This window comes from Felis catus, chromosome F1 (genome assembly GCF_018350175.1).
Source record: "Felis catus isolate Fca126 chromosome F1, F.catus_Fca126_mat1.0, whole genome shotgun sequence".
Lineage (NCBI taxonomy): Eukaryota > Metazoa > Chordata > Mammalia > Carnivora > Felidae > Felis > Felis catus.
The window spans coordinates 25,823,225-25,839,212 of record NC_058384.1 but is presented as its reverse complement, the minus strand read 5'-3'; positions in this window follow the sequence as shown (position 1 = coordinate 25,839,212).

Here is a 15,988-nt window from a genome sequence, read left to right as displayed (position 1 = left end):
TATATAACATAAAATCATATATTCTAATATATAATATATTCAATATATGCTGTAATACATTTTTAATATCTTTACTCTTCACAGCACATTTGTAAGGTAGATATTATTAAACAAGTAGTTCCTTTGTCTACCAAGCAAAACCTGAAATAAGCTAAACTCAAACTTTTAGACACAGAGAACATAGATACAGATGTAGTAAAGCTTTCTACATTCACTTTAGGTTTTTGACAGTTGGATAAACAAATTTAGTTGTAAATTTAAGCAAGTTTATTTGTAAATTTGCTAGTCAATGCACATAACTGACCTGAAAACTTCAATGGAAGGATCAGTTTTGAAGCTACTTGGAAGGCCATGTCAGTTATCTCTGTATCAGGGAAACCTTTCCTCGGAGTCTGTCTCCCACTCAGTCCCTCTACTGTGCGTTCTCTACACCTTGCATCTTGTATGCACTTCCATGCTTGCACTTATCCCTCTGATGATGTCCTACAGTGTATTTCTCTGATTGTTTACTTGTCTCTAAGTGCCCAGTCCCTTGTGTACGCCCCAGCACACAGCCCAGGGCGTAGGATCTAGTAAGGAATCAATATGCCTCCACTGAATGAATGCTATGACAGCATAAATCTAAAATGCCCATAGGTTCTTGGTAATGCCAGTTCCCAAGACAGGGGTAATAGAAGAACCGGTTTAGGGGTTGAGTTTGTCCAGTGGAGTTCTAGCAGGCAGATGTAATAGCCAAAGGTCAAATGAGAGATAAGAGCCTGATACAGTTTTGAGAACACAGTCCATGTCTATATGGTAGCTGAAGCTATGATCTTGGTTATTGATGGTTTTTCACAATCACAAGATTTGTGAATAGGGTGAGAAAAGGAGAAAGCCAAGGATTCTAGAGGAATATCCATTTCAAAGGCCAGCCAAAGGAGATGAAGATTAAAAGATAAGCAGCTGGAAATGCAGGAGGAGAACCAAGAAATTGGGTATCCCAAAGAGCCAAAGGAAGACAGAATTTCAGGAGATGTGTATAGTCCACAGATGCAAGTGGGTATGGTTTTGAGAAAATGGAGGTCACTGGGGAAGTCAGTGGAAGCGATTTCAACAAAAAATCAGAGGGATGGAGTGTTTGGGATTGCAGATTGTTACAGAGAAGGGATAAAAGGAGGAAGTGGGGGATCCACCTACCTGATCATTCAACCGAAGCACTTTCTTCTCTAATTAAAGATCTTAAGGCAATATCTGTAATTTCTCAGAGGACAGTCAGCAGCTCTAGGAGTTCACAGTGAGAGTAACCTCACTATGGTCTTTGTTTCTGGAAGATCAACTAATTTTCCAGTGTGATATCTGGCCACCTTGCTACAACTCAGAATAGACCTCAGTTGATATTGATGCAGAAAGGGTAACTGAGACTCAGGAGGCATCTTACTCAAAGCCAGTAATGGGTGGATGGCCAAATTTGGTGCCCAAATCCTAATTCCAGACCCTCTCACAGGATCCTGGGAAAAAAGGCAGTGCGCACACATCTTCCATATACTGGAAGGGATCCAAAAATGGGTAAGGGAGAGGCGCTAGGCCTGATGGATTTTTAAAAGCTTTAATGGTCTCTGGGTAGACAGGGGCTGAATTGAGAACATACAAATAATTGGTTACAGCCTCGTTTCTCTGAGATTTGAAATTTTCAAATATGTATGCCTTCTGCCTATGGTTACATTGTAAGATCCTTGGAGAGAATAAGCATCCCCAAAGTATTCAACACACAGTAAGAACTTATTAGACAATAGAATGTTTAGAGATAGGAATGTCCCTTAGAGATCATCTAGCTCAGCTGTATCGAATTACCCTGCAATAGCTTTCTTGTTGACTCCTCGGGCTCCTCCACTTGATTATAAACTCTTCTGGGGCAGAGTCCCTGATTTACTCTTTTTTTTTTTTTTCCCCACAACCCAGCTCTAAGCTTGACCATAAAAGGCATTCAATACATGCTTGATGAATAAATAGATGCACGCATAAAATCTGTGAGATGCGAAAGAGGCAGTGAGTAATCTGTCCCTCCAGATCTGGGATTAAATGTCACTTCCTCAAAGAGGACTTTCTTGCTCACTGGGCACACACTCTAATTGCTTCACGGAACTTCTCAGTTTACACTTGCTTTATTTACTTGTTTTTTATTCAAGTATAATTAACATACAGTGTTATATCAGTTTCAGGTCTGCAATATGATGATTCAACAATTCTATACATTACTCAGTGCTCATCATGGTAAATACTCTTAATCCCCTTCACCTATTTCACCCATCCCCCCACCCAACTCCCCTCTGGGAACTGTCAGTTTCTTCTCTATATTTAAGAGTCTAGTGTTTTGTTTTTTTCTCTTTTTTTTCTTTGTTTCTTAAATTCCACATGAGTGAAATCATATGGTATTTGTCTGACTGACTTGTTTCACTGGATCCATGCATGTTGTTACAAATAGCAAAATCTCATTCTTTGTTATGCCTAAGGGATATTCCATTGTGTATATATCACATTTTCTTAATCCATTCATCTATCCATGGGCACTTGGGTTGTTTCCATATCTTGGCTATGTAATAATGCTGCAAGAAACATAGGGGTATGTATATGTTTTCATTTCTTTTGGGTAAACACCATATAATCCAGTAATTCGACTACTGCTTTGTTTACTTTTCAATTGTCTGTTCTTCAACTAGAACGTAAGTTTTCAAGAAGTTGGAGATCTTATATATCTTGTTCAGTGTTGTCCTCAATGCATAGTGCTAGCAAAGGCTTAACACATAGTAGGCCCCCAATATTTGTGGCATGAATGAATGAGTGAGCAGAGCCAGAAGAAAGTAAGGCTAAAGTAGAAGACTCAGATCTGTGAAGGAAGCAAGTTTTGGGCAACTCCACCTGGCCTGGGGCTTTTTTATTCCCAGAACAAAGCAGCTTCTAGCCCAATTTCATTCCTTCCCACTATCCAAGGAATGGGATAGAGACTCAGGCTTCAAACCTTTGTTTACCTCTCAATATTTCACTAATTTTGTTGGATTGCAATTGTGACCCATACTCCCCAGGATTAATCAGATAAACCCAGTTGAGTTAGCACTGAGTTTTTACTCTTCTCTAACTTGAAGTTGTTGGGGTTTTTTTTAATGCTTATTTATTTATTTTGGGAGAGGGAGAGTGTGAGCACCGGGAAGGGGCTGAGAGAGGGGGAGAGAGAAATGCCACGCTTGCAGAGCCCAATGCGGGGCTTGATCCCACAAACCATGGGATCACACCTGAGCCAAAGTCAAGACTTAGATGCTCAACCGATTGAGTCACCCAGGCGCCCCCTTAACTTGAAGTTTTAACCCCCTCCTGTCTCCAGAAGTCGTTAAAAGGAGAGCTGGAAAAAAAAAATCATTAGGGCTTTTCCAATCCCTACCCCACTTTGACTCTCCAAATGCTGCAATTCCTCCCACCATACGAGCAGAACGATGTGAATCGCTGAAGACAAGACTTCCTCACCAGTACTTCGTCTCACAGTTTATGGGAATGTCACATCCAGACTGAGCCAGACTGGGCTCCAGCGACCTTTTGCCTTGTTTACTTGATTTACTGCTTGTTTCAAAGCAGTTCTGGGAGAATCACTTGTGTCACCGCCTACGCCTCAGGGAAGATCTCTCGCTGCTGAGCTGCTGAAACTTGCTCGCTCCATCCTGCCACCCTCCCAGGTGACCTGCTCATTCTCTACTCGAAGTTTGCCTTCCTCAGTTTGCTGCTGAGTCTGGATGGCTCAGGGGCTTCTTCTGTTGATGCTGTTGATATTGAGTTTTGCTTTGTCTTTCTCCTAGTTTGGAATAAGTAGAAGGAGGAAATGGAGAACAGTTGACAATCCCAGAAGCCATTCATCTTCGGTAAATGTCAAAAGGAAAGTGGAAGCAAACATCCGGTAAACAAATATTTGACGCACACCGAGGAGAGTAACGCTGATCCAGATTAGTACTAGCCAATGGAAATGTAATATAGCCAGGCATGTAATTTAAAAATTTAAGTGGGGCGCCTGGGTGGCTCAGTCAGTTAAGTGCCTGACTTTGGCTCAGGTCATGATCTCGCAGCCTGTGAGTTCAAGCCCCTCATCAGGCTCTCTGGTGGCAGCACAGAGCCCACTTCGGATCCTCTGTCTCCTTCTCTCTCTCTCTGCCCCTCCCGCACTTTCTCTCACTTTCTTTCTCTCTCTCTCTCAAAAATAAATATATAAACATTTAAAAAACAAATAAAAATTTAAGTCACCACATTAAAAAACTAAAAACAAAAATATTATTCATTTTAAAATATATTTTATTTAACCTAACATATCCAAATATCATTTCAGCATGTAATCAGTTAAAATTTATGAATGTGATTTTTCATACTAAATCTTCAAAATCTAGTGTATATATTATACCGAAAGCACATCTCCATTCAGACTAGCTGTGTTTCAAATTATCAACAGCCACATGTAGGTCTAGTGGTTACCATACTGGACAGCACAGATCTAGATAGAAATGTGGGAAAATTAGAAAATAAGTAAGTAAAGAAATTAATAGAGACGATGACTAGATTATGATAAATGCTAGAAGTGAAATAATGGTGATAAACCAGCAACTGAGGAGTAGGGATGGGAAGTGTTGTTAGTTAGAGAAGGGTGTCATCTGGGGCCTCTCACAGGGAGAGCATTTGAGTGCGTACCTGAACCCTAAAAATGGACCAGCCAGGTAAAGAAGTGGGTACGGGCAATCCATGCAAAAAGAACAGTAGGATCAGAGGCCCCTCGGCATCCAGACACTTGGCTGGGAATGTTCTCCAATGCGGCCATGAAACAATGACCGTGGAAAAGGGTGCTGTGGGAAGACTTAAGGAGTGGGCAGTAGCAAAGCACGTGGGGCTTGCAGGCCTTGGAAAAGAACTTGATGTAATTCCAGGAACAATGGAGAACTGATGAAGGGATTCAGGCAGGAATATGCTGCAATCCAGTTTGCAACTGTGAAAGATTTCTCCCTCTTCTGCCTGGAGCATGAATAAGAAAGCAGCAAGAAAAGACGCACAAAAACTGCTGGGAGGAGGGTATCTGGTTGGCCAGGTGAGAGAAGGTAGAGGCTTGGCTGGGGGTCATGGTAAAGGTAACAGGTGTAAGTGACTTTAGGACACACTTTGAAGGTGGGACTGATGGACTTGCTCACAGATTGGTCACGAGGGGTGAGAAGGAGAAAACACATCAAGAATGTCACCTATAATTTTATCTGGAGCACACGTCTTGCTCCCCCCTTTTTCACACTTAGCCCCAGCTTCTACAACCTACATCCCAAGAATTTCTGGTCTCCCTGAGACTTTAGCCAGAAAACCAGCTTTCCCAGGCATTGGTCAGGAATTTGTCTCCAGAGTTTCAGGTCAGCAAGGAGGAGATGCGTCCCTCCTCTACCTCTGCTTCTGCTTCTGCACTCCTGAAATCTGTTGAAGAAATTTCAAGCTCCTATGCCAGGACCACATTCCTTAATAGAATGTGCCTGTGGACCTGGGCCCAAGAAGTGCTGGGAAGGTGGCCCTATTCAAATCACTCACAGCACTGGGAAGGTGAATCAGTCTAAATTGGATTGTGAGTTTGTCGCATCGATGGGAGAAAGGGTAGAAATTTATTCTAAGGGTGAGTGTCAACCAATAATGCATTCCAGAGAAGGAGTCCGAAAAGCAAGATTATGTGCACTGCACTGAAAAACAACTGTAATAACAAAAGGTACTGCTCTGTTTAAGATATAAATAAGATCATAAGGAATGAATTTCCTAACAGTACTTCCTTATTTACTCTAGGCAAATGTTGAGGCTTAGTACAGTTGATACAAAGACTAGACTGTATAAGAAAACTCACATAAGCATGTAAATCTTATCATGGCTTGAAAACTAAGGGAGGGTTTGAGTGTGCATGTGTGGGGTCAAGGTAGTGAGGGGGGTGACAGTGAGCTGGGGTAACAGGCAGAACATGCAAAAGGGTGAATTGACGATGGCAAATGCCAGACCCCTACCTACCCTTTCTCCCTGCTGCCTGGGCCAAGGTAATGGGAGGCATCCACATAGCAACTATACAAAATCGAATAGCATTTTTGCTGCCCAGAAATAAGTATCCCCAACAGATGGCATTTCCCAGGAGAACTGATTATGAGGCCTAAGGGGGCCTGAGCTTAAATCCTGGAATTGACTGAGTCACATTAAGTGTGAAGAAAGAGTTGCCTGTTCAGTCTGGGTTTCAGTTTCTTCTAGAGCAAGACAGACCCACCATCGGTTCCCCAGCCCAGGTCCTGATGTTGCTAATGTGTTTAACTCTGTGCCATGACCCATTCTCAGCAATGGGCATAAATCTTGGGGCTGGCTTTCCAGAAATGGTCGATAGTTCCCTGGGAAGAGAGCCTGACTTTCTCTCCATTTCAGGCCTGTTTCCTTTTCTGACATTTTCCCATGCCTTCACTAGGGGACTGAGGAGGGTGATGTTGAATAAAGTGAATTTGCCCCCAAAAGCTAATTCATTTCTAAGGCTAGAATATCATGACCTGAATCCCATCCCCAAGAGACTCTCAGGGGAAGGAGCTGTCACCTTCCCACCAGACCCAAGATATAAATGGATGGGAGGAAGAAATGGAATAAGAGATAAGGGTAGGAAGAAAAGTAATAGAAAAGAGAAGCCATCAGCTGAGTTCAAATCAATCAGGCCCCTTTGGACAACCAACAGGACTTTATTTTATTTTATTTTTTAAAGTTCATTTATTTATTTTTTGAGAGAGAGGATGTGTGTGTGTGCGTGTGTGTGTGTGTGTGTGTGTGTGTGTGTGTGAGCAGGGTAGGGCAGAGAGAGAAAGAGAGAGAGAATCCCAGGCAGGCTCCACACTGTCAATATAGAGCCTGATGCAGGGCTCAAACTCATGAACTATGAGCCAACTCAAGAGTTGGACACTTAACCAACTGAGCCACCCAGGTGCTCCAACCAATAAGACTTTACATCCTGACCTAATAGCCTTAATTGTACATGATCATTAACTTTTCATTACTCATCCTCCAAGTGATATCCACAGCCTTCCGCAATAGCTTTTTTTTCCCCCATTTACTTGTGTTTTGTTTTCACTTCAAAGTGTTAACAACCATGCCCTCATGTTTAATTGACAGTCTGTTTTTCTCCAAATCAGATCCAGCTTTTCAGTCGATGGTGTGACATTTTCTCTAGAATTAGTAATGACTGAAAATTCTAATCAACTGACTCCAGAGCATTCTGATAATATTGTGTGCACATGCATATGTAATCTGAGCAAGGCCGTTTGATCTAATCTAGTACCTGGAGAGCAGAGACCCAGAAATCAGATGTCCTAGATTCAAATTTCAACTTTGCCATTGAATTGTAAGACTTTCAACAGGTCACCCCTTATTTCTACTGCCCACCTCCTTAGGTGACTTTAGGACAACACCAATTCAAAAATAGCAACAATTCTAGTTGCACAATGTTACATTGTTCTGTGAGTTTATTGAGGATTGAAAACGGGACGTGGGGGGGCGGTAATAAATCACTTGCATTTTTAAACAATAGATGTGCACATATAAAACTCTACTCTGCAATGAACAAAAACCTGATCTGAGATAAAATTCTGCACAATATCCTCCTTATGAGAATCCACAAATTTTAAAAATTCGCCAGCACTACTGGGGCTTTCAGATCATTTCTTCTTGCACGGGCAGCAGCGGTAATCCAGAGGGAGAGTCTGCAAGGGGGAAAGTACATTGCTGATCCTGGCCAAACAGACTTGCCTTTCATTTCTGGAATTATCCTGCCTGCCTGGGAGGCAGGGAGGAAGCAAGGGTTAATCTAATCAAACTGGCTGCACAAATCGACCCTATTCAAGCAGGAGGAGGGTCAGAGGACTGAGGGACTTAACACACCCTTCAAATTACAACTGAGAAGTTAAGCTGAATCTGTTTCTAGAGGGGTTTCACTTTCTAAGGAGAAGAAAGGTCAAAAATAAAGTCCAAATAAAGTCCAGGGAAAATGCAAAGTCTAGTTAGACCAGTAGTTCTTAAACTGTTTTCCTTTTTTTCTTTCAGTGTGCCATTAAGTGTTATTTCATGTGTTACTATTTGCTTATTGTTTATTATTTGTCTCTCTCACTATAATGTAAATGGAATGAAAGCAGGGATCATATTTATTTTATTTCCATTATATTCTCTGGGACTCGTTAAGTATCTCACACACAGTAAGCACTTGAAAAAATATTTGCTGACCGAATGAATCATGAATGAATTACTTAGCCTTCTTTTTTTTTTTTTTTTTTTTTTTTGATCCTAGACTTCTTTTTCAAAAGCAGGGTAGGTAAAAAAAAAAAAAATTATTTTAATTTAAAAAAATTAAAAAGCAGGGTAGACATGCCTGTGTGGCTCAACCGGGTAAGCATCCAACTCTTGATTTCAGCCCCTGGTTTTGGCTCAGGTCATAATCTCACAGTTCGTGAGTTTGAGCCCCGCATCGGGCTCTGCACTGACAGCACAGAGCCTGCTTGGGATTCTCTCTCCCCATTTCTCAGCCCCTCCCCCCCAAAATAAATAAATAAACTTTAAAAAATTGGGGTAAAAGTAATAACTCCTCTTTCCATGAAATGTATATACTTGTGTATTTTTTAATTTTATATTTATAAATATTTATAAATTTATATATTTATTTATAAACATTTATAAAATATTTATATTTAGGTTCTATATATTTATATATAATTTTTCTCTCCATTATATATATATGTATATATGTGTGTGTGTATAGATGTAGATGAGATAGATATAGATATATAGATAAATTGAATCTTCCTATGCAAAGACTCCAGCTTCCAAAGGATTTTCCTGCTTCACCTGTGACACTTAGTAACCCTCAAAAGCACATAGAAAAACTCTAATGTCATGTATTCTCCAGTGGAGCTACTCTGAAAAGGACTAAGATTGGGACTAGGGTCTTCTGATTCCCAGGTTAAGAAGATCTGAAATTGGCCCTTGGAGATGCTTGAAGGATTTGGGGTCACCTTTGAACACATGTCCAGTAAAAGGAGATCCTGAGTATAAGGGAACAGGAAAAAAAAAAAAGTCTTAGATTTGTGAGTCAGAACACTTGCCCCTTAAAGCTGTGGTATAATCATAGCCAGGGGCTGGACCTCTCATGTGAATTAAGAGGATAGGCCTAGACCCCACCTCCCATAATATAATAACTTGTGAACCAGGTCAATAATGCAGTTGGCAGGACTTGAACACAACAGGATGTTGCTATGTAGTTCACATGTCTGGCTCATAGCAGTGCTCCCTTACTATAAGAAGAAAAGAACAGTTTATGCTGTTCAGGAAAAACCCTGAACTATCTAAAGATCGTGAGACACTGAGTCAGGTATCTGGGTGGTGATGGAACCTGCCATTGAAGAGGAACGAGGATGATGGCCAATAGCTCTCAGATGATCTATTCCCAGTATTGTCTGGAAAGGAATCCTCCAGTCAGATTGCCTCCAAAACCCAGCCACTCTTTTGAAAACCCTAGGCTTATCTTTGCCACAGCTGAGATAGTAAACGCAAAATTCCAATTGATTCTAATGGAACAGAATATTGGTTGCCTTAAGGTGGTTTTCTTCTAGTCTGTTCTTAATACAAAAAAAAAAAAAAAAAAAGCCTGAAAGAAAGCAACATTGCTTGAGCACCTACCTGGCAGTCTTTCCATTTGCTATCTTGTTTAATCCTACGGCAACCCTGAAAGGCACATCTTTCCATCCCAATTTTACAGATAAGAAAACGGACACCCAGAGAAAAAACTGACTTTCTGTCACACAGCTAGGAAATAGAACTTAAGTCCAGGTCTATCTGGCTTGGAAATTCTTTCCGCAACACCTGGCTGCCAGGAGGGAGGAGCTAAGTGGTGATTGGGCAACTGAGGGGTTTCCAGGCTTCAGGGAGTGCTATACACAAAGCACAGTTTACTTATTCTGCTCCCTGAGGGCCAATGTATGCTCTGTATCTGGGGCCTTCTCTGTTTAATCTTTTCTCAAATTACTATCTCTGAGTATCTTCCTTAAAACAATGGACTTTGAAACCCCAGTACATAGCTGAAATTCAGACATCTGAAAAAACAAAGAGACGATGAATTTGTGAAGAGATGTTCAACCTCATTAGAAATCAGGGAACTGCAAATTGAAATCACAGTGAGAGAGCAGTTCACACCCACTACAAAAGCAAAAATTAAGAAGTCTGACCATACCCCATATGCAGGGAGGATATTGAACACAAGGGAACTCGTGCACACCAACAGAATAATATCTGTACCATCATTGTGGAAGACAATTGGCCTTATCTTGCAATGCTGCACATATAACTTTTGACTCAGCAAATGGTTGTATGCATCAACCGTTTAATAGTAAAATTACCTTTGGGGCGCCTGGGTGGCTCAGTCAGTCAAGTGTCCGACTTCGGCTCAGGTCATGATCTCACAGTTTGTGGGTTCAAGCCCCACGTCGGGCTGTGTGCTGACAGGTCAGAGCCTGGAGCCCGCTTCAGATTCTGTGTTTCCCTCTCTCTGTCACTCCCCCACTCATGCTCTGTCTCCCTCTCTCTCTCTCTCTCTCTCTCAAAAATAAATAAATATTTAAAAAATTTTTTAAATAGTAAAATATCTTAAACATAGTCTTGATATACAAAGACATTGCGGGACTATGGGACTGACGGGGTTCATAGCAGCCTTAGATGAAGAGGTTCCCAATAGAGGGGCGTCATGGAACAAAGCAACAAGTGGCCTCCAAAGGGACTGAACTCACCAACTTGGTCTCATTCATGATGAATAGGGACACGAGATAAGATAAGGATGTCCAGGAAATTGGCATTTCAGATAAAACAAAGAATAGTTTTCTTAGTGTTAAGTATGTTCCACACAATATTTGGGACACACTTATACTAAAATTATTTAAACTAAAAAATTATTTATCTATCTGAAATTCAAAAATACTTAGTACTCTTTATTTATTTATTTATTTATTTATTTATTTATTTATTTATTATTAATTTTTTTTTGGCTAAATCTGGCAACCCTAATAATGGCCCTCTTATTATTTGTAAGGGAAGTGTCCTTTGGCCCGTAAATCAAAACCAATTATTCAACTGTTTCATAATAGTAGGATTTTCATAATAGGAATAGAATAGTACCGTTAAGAGCTTGAAGTGTGAAAATCAGGCAAACCTGGTCCTGAGCCCTAGCTCTGCCACTTGCTAACTGTGGTGTAAACTAAGTTATTCCCCCTTTTATGTGTTATTCCTCATTAGGGCTTCTAGGAGTATTAAATGAGGTAAGATGCACGGCAAATGCTCAGCACGGTGCCTTACACCGTATTATGTGCGCTCAATAATATGAATCACTCTTATCCATACACTGGGGTTCCTATAAAACTAAACACTAGGATAGCATCTTGGTGGCTAGGACATCATCCTCATTTCTGGGATATTTAGGACAAAATCAGAGGCCAGAGCCCCACCCCCCCTTACCGCCCATTCATTCATTGTCTGAGAGCTAGAAGGCAGAAGAGGAGACCAGATGGCCTTCAAAAATTCTCCCAACACTAGCATCTGTTGGTCTTTACGTCCTCAGCAATCTCACACCCCCGACGGCCACTCCTCTTTAGAACTGTGAAGGACATGTCAAGTTGTGTTCTATCCAGTGTGAGTTCGTCCAGTCATGGGGACACACTCTGAGGCCGTGAACCATATACTCACATCCTTACACTGAGAAATGCAATTTCCTATGCTTTCTCATTCCTATTCATAGCTCAAGTCACTACCCTGGATCCAGAGAAAAGAAGATGCATGATTACATGAAGACTTGGCCAAGATTTAGAGATTTCAGAGCACAGCAACACACGATCACCTGCAGAAATCCCCGCATCTCTCCACGTTGCCTTCCCTTTCCTTGCTGTCGTCTTCACTATCTCTATTCTCCATAGTCTCTCTCTGTCTTTATCCCTGTATGCTACATTAAAGATTATTTTTATTAGCATAGTACAGGTATAATTAACAGTTTCTGCCATTACATATTAACTTTAAGAATGCAGTTTAGGGGCACCTGGGTGGCTCAGTCGGTTGAGTGGCCGACTTCGGCTCAGGTCATGATCTCGCGGTCCGTGAGTTCGAGCCCCGCGTCGGGCTCTGTGCTGACAGCTCGGAGCCTGGAGCCTGTTTCGGATTCTGTGTCTCCCTCTCTCTGACCCTCCCCCATTCATGCTCTGTCTCTCTCTGTCTCAAAAATAAACATTAAAAAATAAAATAAAATAAAATAAAATAAAATAAAATAAAATAAAATAAAAAGAATGCAGTTTATAAATAGTTGATACTTGATATCATAGATTGATATTTGCCAATCATAAAAAAAAAAGTCCACATAATAGACTATGCCTCTGTCACAAAAATAAGGAATCAAGTATCTAGAACAGACATTGTCATGCTCTGCATCAGTGGCTCCTATAGCACCAAGTGACATAAAACTATGAACAGGGAGATCCCCCTTAAGGGAGGAATAAGATGGGTAGGTTTTGTTTCAGCTGCAGGCCCTGAATTGCATGGTAGCCATCCTTTGTAGGAGACAACTTTTCACAGCATGGCCGACAGGCCCAGAACGTAAACCTGGCCATCACTTGACCAGACATGGAGTTACATGGGCTTCTAGAGATGTCAGAGTCCTGCTAGGTTTCCCTGAGACTGCAGTACTGCACACGCTGCTCAGTCTCCCTCTTTCTCCATCATAAAAGTCTCAGTCTAATTTTGACAAAGCAACCGTGACTGAGTGCTCAGAAAAGCATCACGCGTGTTTTTAAAATCTTTAGTTTTAGGATAAGGAGTCTTTCTCGGCAGACCGCTCGTTTCATCCCTACCTCACCCCACGAATGTGACCAAGGCAGGCAGGTCCTCACTAGGATGCTGGGGGACGGATCCTGCTAAAGGTTCCAAAAAGTGTCATGTCATGCTATGCTTCAGGGAGCGCTCCGGCAGAACTTGTGACGTTAGGTAACAAATGCTGCTCCCACTTCAGCGTGAAGTAGCAGAAAAAGGCTGTGTTGGGGTTACGAGTTCCGGGCAAGAGCCTCCCCTTTGGGCCTCAATCTTCTTTGAGAGGGTGGGTCAGGATCCCTAAGGTCACTCCTTGCTTTGACATTCTGTGATATGCACTGTGCCATGGGAAACGGAGCTCTCCCCTTGCTCCCAAGTGCAGATTCTGGTGGCTTTCTCTCGTTAACCTCTCTCAAACAAGTAATATTTTGTTGTCCTTCTCATCGAGAGAAAGGAAAGGAGGGAAGGAGGGAGGAAGACAGGAAAGAAGGGGAAAAAGGAGGGAGAAAAGCTTTTGAAAACAAGCCAAATAAAAAAACACAACGCCATGCTTTTTAGAGTGGGCTGGGGGCTGGGGTGGGGGGATACAGCGGCCCCCTCTGCAATGCTGAGGCTCTGTCAGTGGCACTCCATCCAAGGGCCATGAGTCTTTGACCTCACTTAGTAATCAGATCCAACTTGTCTTTCCTAAGTGAAATGTGGGACCCAAACAAGTTGCCAGGTGGCATGAGAGGCCTCCAATGGGTTAAGAGATGATGTCACATTCTTCCCTACTCCTGCCCCAAAAAGATTTGGGCCTCTTGGCTTCTGCTTCTTCATCTAAAAATACCAACACTGGAGTTTCATTAGGATGATTAATGTAAATATCATCCATGGGGTGCCTGGGTGGCTCAGTAGGTTGAGCATCCGACTCTTGATCTCAGCTCAGGTCATGATCTTATGGTTCGTGGGATCAAGCCCAGCATTGAGATTCTCCTCTCCCTCTGCCCCTCCCTCTCTCTCTCTCAGAATAAATAAATAAACTTAAAAAAAAGAAAACATCATCCATTAACCCAAAATGGGTATTTTGCTCAAAGAATATAAAACACTGAGAAGTGTTTAAGAAAAGGCCGAACAATCCTTCCCAACACAGGAGTATTTTCATGTCCCTCCTCTTCCCACCAAAAATCACAAGTGGAAAGCAGATTTTGCTGAGGGACTTGGGGATGGGCTTCCTCCTTGTTTCCGTCACCACAGTTAGACAAACTGTCCCCAAACTGCAGGGACTACAGCAGTGTTAATCATTACTGGAAAATGAAGACAAAATCACTTAGCCATGGGATCTAGGCAACCAGGGGTGCAACATTCAAATCCACTTAGTTCAAAAGGATTTCCAGAGGAAAATTCCACTTGATGTTCCCTAGGCCAGGGTTTTCCTGGCTGCCTATCACCTACTCCCAGAGCTTCCTCCTCCTCTTCCTCCACCCAACCTAACTGCCCTGTTAAAGAGCAGCCCCCATGCTCCACCCAGGCAGCAACCAATGTCATACCTCCGGGCAGCTTCACATCTGGAAGGGAAGAGAACTGGAACGGCCATTCACTCCTGACACTTCCGCTCCTACCTATCTGGGGGTTAAGGCTGGAGGCTGTTCTGCATGTATCAGATTGTTCTTGCATGCCTCCATGAAGTTTCCATCCTGAACAAAACAAAATTCCTCTCTTGGAAGAGAAAAGGTATCCAAAGGCAGCACTACTCTAAATGTGCACAGTAGAAAATGTCACAAGCAAAAATGCTCTTTGGCCTTATTTCCAAAGACCGAGTTTAACAATATTAACCTGATTTCTTGACTACAGGTGCACAGTGAGTCTCCCAGAAGCAGATACGGCTTTCAGCATCCTCTCATTTCCCTTGACCGTGGTACTCTTGTCATGGCATGACTCTATGGAACTAACATTCTTCAGAATACACTTTGGGGAAAGCTGTCTTTGGATACAGATAAGAATTTCTCCTTTTCCTACTTTTAACCTCTGGTTTAGATCTTTTGACACTTTTGTATCCAGAATTGATTAAGCACACAGGTCAAGAATATGATGGGTATTCGTTTGGGGGCTTATATACCATTATTTAACTTGGTTTATTCTGGCACCCAAGGAGAGAAAGGTGTGTTTGTCCACCGGGACTTCCTCATTGGAAAACAGCCTTTTATCTCAGAAGCCCAGGATATCTGTGTAGAAAGAGACATGACCATTGCCCTGGAGCCCCTTACCTTTTCCATGATAAGGTTAGGGTTAACTTGCCTTGACTTCTCCTTCTCAACCTGATCTCTCCTCAGACTCTTCCCTGTGACTGGCCAAAAGATGCACTTTCATGGGATTCAGGTGGAGTGTGATCTTGTGCAGTGTCTCCCCAGCTACGGTCTCTCGTGGCCAGAACTAAGGGAGATTGTGTATTCCTAGAAGAAATCAACCTGAAATCAAATGCTATGATTTTGTCTATTTTAAGGGTCAAACCCAGGAACAAAACTGATGGCTGAACACACCCTTAGTTCTTGCCATACACCCAAAACCCAAGACTCCCTTTGTGAGCTCCCACCACTATTAGAGTAAAATCCAGCTACAATCTGACTGCAGCCAAGGGCACCAACCGCCTAATACATTCCTCCCTCTCAGCCCTCTGTCTCATCCTTTCATACCCCAGGCTCTTTGTCTCCTGAGAGGCTTTGACATTGCTATCTCTGCTGTCGAAATAGTATTCCGGCTACTTAAAAGGATGACCTGTTCTCTTTTTTTTTTTTTTTTTTAGAGAGAGAGAAAGAGTGTGAGCAAGGCAAGGGCAGAGAGAAAGTGTGAGAGTGGAGGAGAGGGGCAAAGGGAGAGAATTGCAAGCAGGTTCCACGCTCGGCACAGAGCCCGACACTGGGCTTAATCTCCTGACCCTGAGATCATGACCTGAGCTGAAATCAAAAGTCAGAAGCTCAACTGACTGAGCCACCCAGGTGGCCCCTGTTCTCATTCTTCAGGTCTCAGCTTAGATGTCACCAACTCAGGGAAGCCCTTGCTGACCTCTCTAGGTCATCCCCCCCTCCTTTATTTCACAAATCACCTTATTGATTTCCTTCATTGCACAACGTTTCTTTTG